The sequence below is a fragment of the Hipposideros armiger genome, unplaced genomic scaffold (genome assembly GCF_001890085.2).
Source record: "Hipposideros armiger isolate ML-2016 unplaced genomic scaffold, ASM189008v1 scaffold_210, whole genome shotgun sequence".
NCBI classification, from domain to species: Eukaryota; Metazoa; Chordata; class Mammalia; order Chiroptera; family Hipposideridae; genus Hipposideros; species Hipposideros armiger.
The window spans coordinates 165,565-171,396 of NW_017731560.1; the positions used below are offsets into that span (position 1 = coordinate 165,565).

Genomic DNA, 5,832 nt, shown 5'->3' on the forward strand with positions numbered 1-5,832 from the left:
TATATATATATATATATAAAATTATAGTTGACATACAATATTATTCAGCGGCAGTTTCAGAGGTACAGTGCAGTTGTCAGGCCTCTGTGCTGTCCATGAAGTGGTCTCCCTAGCAAGACATGAGTCCATCTGACCCCGTAAAAAAATATTTACAACATTATTGATTATATTCCCTAAACTGTCTTTCCTATCCCTGTGGCAATATTGTAGTTACCAGTTTATGTTGTCTCGTCCCTTCCCCTCTCTCTCATCCCCACCGCCCTCCCTCTAGCAACCATCAGTTGTTCTTCTATGTCTCTGACACATTTCTGTTTACATTGCTCGTTTATTGTTCTTTAGATTCCACATATAAGTGAGATCATATGGTAACTGTCTTTCTCTGACTGACTTATTTCACTTAGCATAATGTTCTCTAGGTCCAACCATATCGTTGCAAATGGTACTATTTCATTCTTCTTTATAGCTGAGTGATACTCCATTGTATAAACGTACCACAGTTTCTTAATCGAGTCATCTACCGATGGGCATTTCGGTTGTTTCCAAGTCTTGGCTATTGTAAATAGCGCTGCAGTGAACATAGGGGTGCATATATTTTTTGAATTAGTGTCTTGGGTTTCTCTGTATAAATACCTAAGAGTGGGATTGCTGGGTCATAAGGTAGTTCCATTTCCAGTTTTTTTGAGATACCTCCATACTGATTTCCATAATGGCTGCACCAGTCTGCAGTCCCACCAACAGTGCACCAAGGTTCCCTTTTCTCCACAGCCTCGCCAGCACTTGTTTGTTGATTTATTGATAATAGCCATTCTGACCAGAGTGAGGTGGTATCTCATTGTGGTTTTTATTTGCATTTCCCTAATGATTAGTGAGGTTGAGTATTTTTTCATATGCCTGTTGGCCATCTGTATATCCTCTTCAGAGAAATGTCTCTTCATATCCTCTGCCCATTTTTTAATTGGATTGTTTGTTTTTTTGGTGTTGAGTTGCATGAGTGTTTTATCAATTTTGGTATTAATCCCTTATCAGATATATCATTGGCAAATATCTTCTCCCATTCAGTAGGCTGCCTTTTTGTTTTATGGATGGTTTCCTTTGCTGTGAAAAAACTTTTAAGTTTGATGTAATCCCATATGTTCATTTTTGCTTTTACTTCTCTTACCCGCAGGGATATATCAGTAAATATATATTGTTCAGGGTAATGTCTGCAAATTTACTCCCTATATTTTCTTCTAGGAGTTTTATGGTTTCAGGTCTTAACATTTACGTCTTTAATTCATTTTGAATTTGTTCTTATATGTGGTGTAAGGAGGTGGTCCAGCTTCATTTTTTAACGTGTGTCAGTCCAATTTTCCCAGCACCATTTATTAAATAGACTATCTTTACCCCAATGTAAATTCTTGCTTCCATTGTCATAGATTAACTGACCGTATATGAATGGATTTATTTCTGGGCTGTCTATTCTGTTCCATTGATCTATGTGCCTATTTTTATGCCACTACCATACTGTTTTGATTACTGTAGCCTTGTAATATGATTTGGTGTCGAGTAGCGTGATATCCCCAACTTTGTTCTTATTTCTCAGGATTCACGTGGCTATTCGGGGTCTTTTATGGTACCATATAAACTTTAGGATAATATTTTCTGTTTCTGTGAAAAATGCCTTTGTGAGTTTGGTAGGAATTGCATTGAATCTATATATTGCTTTAGGCAGTATGGACATTTTAACTATATTAATTCTTCCTATCCATGAGCATGGTAGGTGTTTTCTATTTATTTGTATCTTCTTTAATTTCTCTCTTCAGTGTCTTATAATTTTCTGAGTATAGGTCTTTTACATCTTTGGTTAAATTTATTCGTAAGTATTTTATAGTTCTTGAAGCAAGTGTAAATGGGATTGTTTTCTTAATTTCTCCTTCTGGTGGTTTGTTGTTGGTGTATACAAATGCAACTAATTTCTGAACATTGATTTCGTATCCTGCTACCTTACTGGATTCAGTTCCAATAGTTTTTTGGTGGAGTCTTTGGGGTTCTCGGTGTATAGTATCATGTCATCTCCATGTAATGACAATTTTACTTCCTCCTTACCAATTTGGATGTCTTTTATTTCTTTTTCTTCTCCGATTGCTGTGGGTAGGACTTCCAGAACTATGTTGAATAAAACTGGAGAAAGTGGACAGGCTTGTCTTATTCCTGATCTTAAGGGGAATGGTTTTAGCTTTTCCCCATTGAGTAGGATGTTAGCTGTGGGTTTATCATATAAGGCCTTTATTGTGTTGAGGTATGATCCCTCTAGTCCCACTTTGCTAAGAGTTTGTATCATGAATGGCTGCTGGATTTTTTCAAATGCTTTTTCTGCATCTGTTGATATGACCATATGATTTTTATTTTTCATTTTGTTGATGTGGTGTATCACATTAATTGATTTGTGGACATTGAACTAGGATGAACCCCACTTGATTATGGTATATGACCTTTCTAATAAATTGCTGAATTCTGTTTCCTAATATTTTGTTGAGGATTGTTGCATCTATGTTCATCAGGGATATCGACCTGTAGTTTTCCTTTTTTGTACTGTCTTTGTCTGGTTTTGGAATCAGGGTGATAGTGGCCTCTTAGAAACAGTTTGGGAGCCTGCCCTCCTTCTGGATTTTTTGGACTAGTTTGAGGAGAATAGGTGATAATTCTTTTTTGAATGTTTGGTAAAATTCACTTGTGAAGCTGCCTGGTCCGGGACTTTGGGTTGTTGGGAGTACTTGATTACTGATTCAGTTCCCTTGGTGGTAATCAGTCTATTCAGATTTTTGTTTCTTCTTGAGTTAGCTTTGGAAGGTTGTATGCTTCTAGGAAATTATCAATTTCTTCCAAATTGTAATATTTGTTGTCATATAATTGTTCATATTAATTTCTTAAGATTTTTTGTATTTCTATGGAGTCTGTTTTTACTTTGCCTCTTTTATTTCTGATTTTACTAATTTGTGCCCTCTCTCTTTTTTTGTGATGAGTCTAACTAGAAGTTTGTCAATATTGTTTATCTTCTCAAATAACCAGCCCTTGGTTTTGTTGATCTTTTCTATTGCTTTTCTGGTCTCTATTTCATTTATTTCCGCTCTGGTCTTTGTTATCTCCTTCCTTGTACTCCCTTTGGGCTTATTTTGCTGTTGTTTTTCCAGTTCCCTGAGGTGTAAGGATAACCTGTTGATTTTAGATGTTTCTCGCTTCTTTAGGTAGGCCTGCACTGCTATGAACTTCCCTCTTAGGACTGCTTGCGCTGCATCCCAAAGATTTGGGGTCGTGGTGTTTTCATTTTCATTTGTCTCAAATTATCTTTTGATTTCTTCCTTGATCTCATTTTTGACCCACTCGCTATGTAGTAACATGTTATTTGGCCTCCATGTATTTCTGTGTTTTCCAGTATTTTTTCTTGTAGTTGATTTCTAATTTCATAGCACTGTGGTCATAGAAGATACTTGATATGAGTTCAGTTTTCTTAAATTTATTGAGACTTATTTTGTGGCCTAACATGTAGTTTATCTTGGAAAATGTTCCATGTGCACTTGAGAAGAAAGTATATCCTGCAGGTTTGGGGTGAAATGCTCTGAAAATATCAATTAAATCCAGCTGGCCTAATGTGTCATTTAAGGCCACTGTTTCCACATTGATTTTCTTTCTGGAGGATCTGTCCATTGGTGACAGTGGGGTGTTGAAGTCCCCTACTATCATAGTGTTACTGTTGATCTCTGTCTTTATGTCTGTCAATATATCTTTTATATATTTAGGAGCACCTATGTTAGGTGCATAGATATTTACTAGGGTTATGTCCACTTGTTGGATCAATCCCTTTATTATTATGAAGTGCCCTTTGTCCTTTATTATATTCTTCAATTTAAAGTCTATTTTATCTGATGTAAGTATCGCTAATCCAGCTTTTTTTCTCAGTTCCATTTGCCTGAAATATTTTACCCCATCCCTTTACTTTCAGCCTGTATGTGTCTTTTGATCTGAGGTGAGTCTCTTGTATACAGCCTATGCAAGGGTCTTGCTTTCTTATCCATTCAGCCACCCTATGTCTTTTGATTGGAGCATTTAATCCATTTACATTTAACATGATTATTGATAGGTGCATAGTTATTGCCATTTTGTTGTTTGTGTTTCTGGTCTTCATTAGTTAGCTTGTTTTTCTTTTTTCCTCTGCTTAAAGAAGCCCTTTTAACATTTCCTGCAGTGCTGGCTTGGTGGTAATGAATTCCTTTAGCTTATTCTTTTCTGGGAAGCTCTTTATCTTTCCTTCAATTTTAAATGATAGTCTTGCTGGATAAAGCAGTCTAGGTTGTAGGCCTTTGGTTTTCATCACTTTGAAAACATCCTGCCACTCCCTTCTGGCCAGCAGAGTTTCTGTAGAAAAGTCAGCTGATATTCTTATGGGGGTGCCCTTGTAAGTAACTTGTTGCCTGTCCCTTGCTGCTTTTATGATTCTGTCTTTGTCTTTAACCTTTGTCATTTTCACTATAATGTTTCTTGTTATGGGCCTGTTTGGGTTCATCTTGGTTGGAACTCTCTGCACTTCCTGGGCTTGTATGTCGGTTTCTTTTACCAGGTTAAGGAAGTTTTCAGTCATTATTACTTCAAATATGTTCTCGATCCCTTGCTCCCTCTCTTCTGGTATCCGTACGATGTGCATGTTGATTTGCTTGATGTTATTGCCCAGCTCTCTTAAACTATTTTCAATGTTTGTTCTCTTTTTTTCTTTTTGTTGTTCCGTTTGGATGATCTCTGCTATCTTGTCTTCTAAGTCGCTGATTCAATGCTCTGCTTTATGCAATCTGCTGGTCATGCTTTCGAGTTTGTTATTTATTTCAGTAATTGTACTCTTTAGTTTTAGCTGGTTGTTTTTCATGATTTCTCTGTCCTTTTTTATATTCTCACTAATTTCCTTGAACATTCTAATCATCAGTGTTCTGCACTCTGTCTCCAATAGGTTGGTTGCCTCTATTTCCTCTAATTCCAGTGATTCAGGAGGTTTCTTCTGTTCTTTTATTTGGGATGTGTTTCTTTGTTTCCTCATTCTGGCTGACTCTTTGTGCTTGCTTCGATGTATTAGGTAGATCCCTTAGGTCTCTCAGTCTTTTCTGGGTGGACTTATGTGGTATGTATCCTTTATATTTGAGTTGCTCAGTCACCCTATTCTCCTGTGCCTGTGTACCAGAGGTGTTCCTTGTGTTTTGTTTCTTCTCCTGTTGAAGTTGAGCTTTGATTGCTTTTGGCTTGTCAGTAGGTGGGATTGACTCCCAGGCTGGCTAGCTGTGAGGATTGGCTATGTCCACAGTTTATGAGCTGCTGTGTGAGGGTTTACCCCTCAGGTGAGGCTTGGCCCTATGGGCTCTTGTGCCTGTAGCGATTTCCCTTTGGGTGTGACTGTTGTAGGTCAAACCCAGTAACGCTCTGGTTTGGCCTAACATTGGCCTCTGGGTGTGATGATTTTTGTGCCTCTTTAGCTGGGCCCTGCTGCAGAGCGATTTTAGAGCAAAACAGATCAACATACATGACCACAACAGCCACCAAAAGAAACCAGATACTCTCACATGTAAAAACAACCAACAGCCAACACTCAACATGCACAGAAATATCAAACATACAAAAAACCCCCGAAATAAACATGAGAAACAAAATTGCAACACCCCCAAAAAAAGAAAGAAGAAAAATTGCAGAAAAATTTAAAGAAGGAGGAAAAGTAGAGCAGGGAAAAGAAAGAAGAAAAGAAGGGAGAGCGAGAGGGGAGAAAAGAAAGAGGAAAGAAAAATCATATATATATATTATATATTTTTTATATATATA

At 37.3% G+C, this 5,832-nt stretch overlaps 1 protein-coding gene across 3 annotated transcripts in view; it reads left to right on the top strand.

Annotated features, from left to right (window-relative positions):
• OCRL (OCRL inositol polyphosphate-5-phosphatase) overlaps positions 1–5,832 on the top strand; it is a 63,685-nt gene that overhangs the window by 8,468 nt on the left and 49,385 nt on the right. The window lies entirely within an intron of this gene.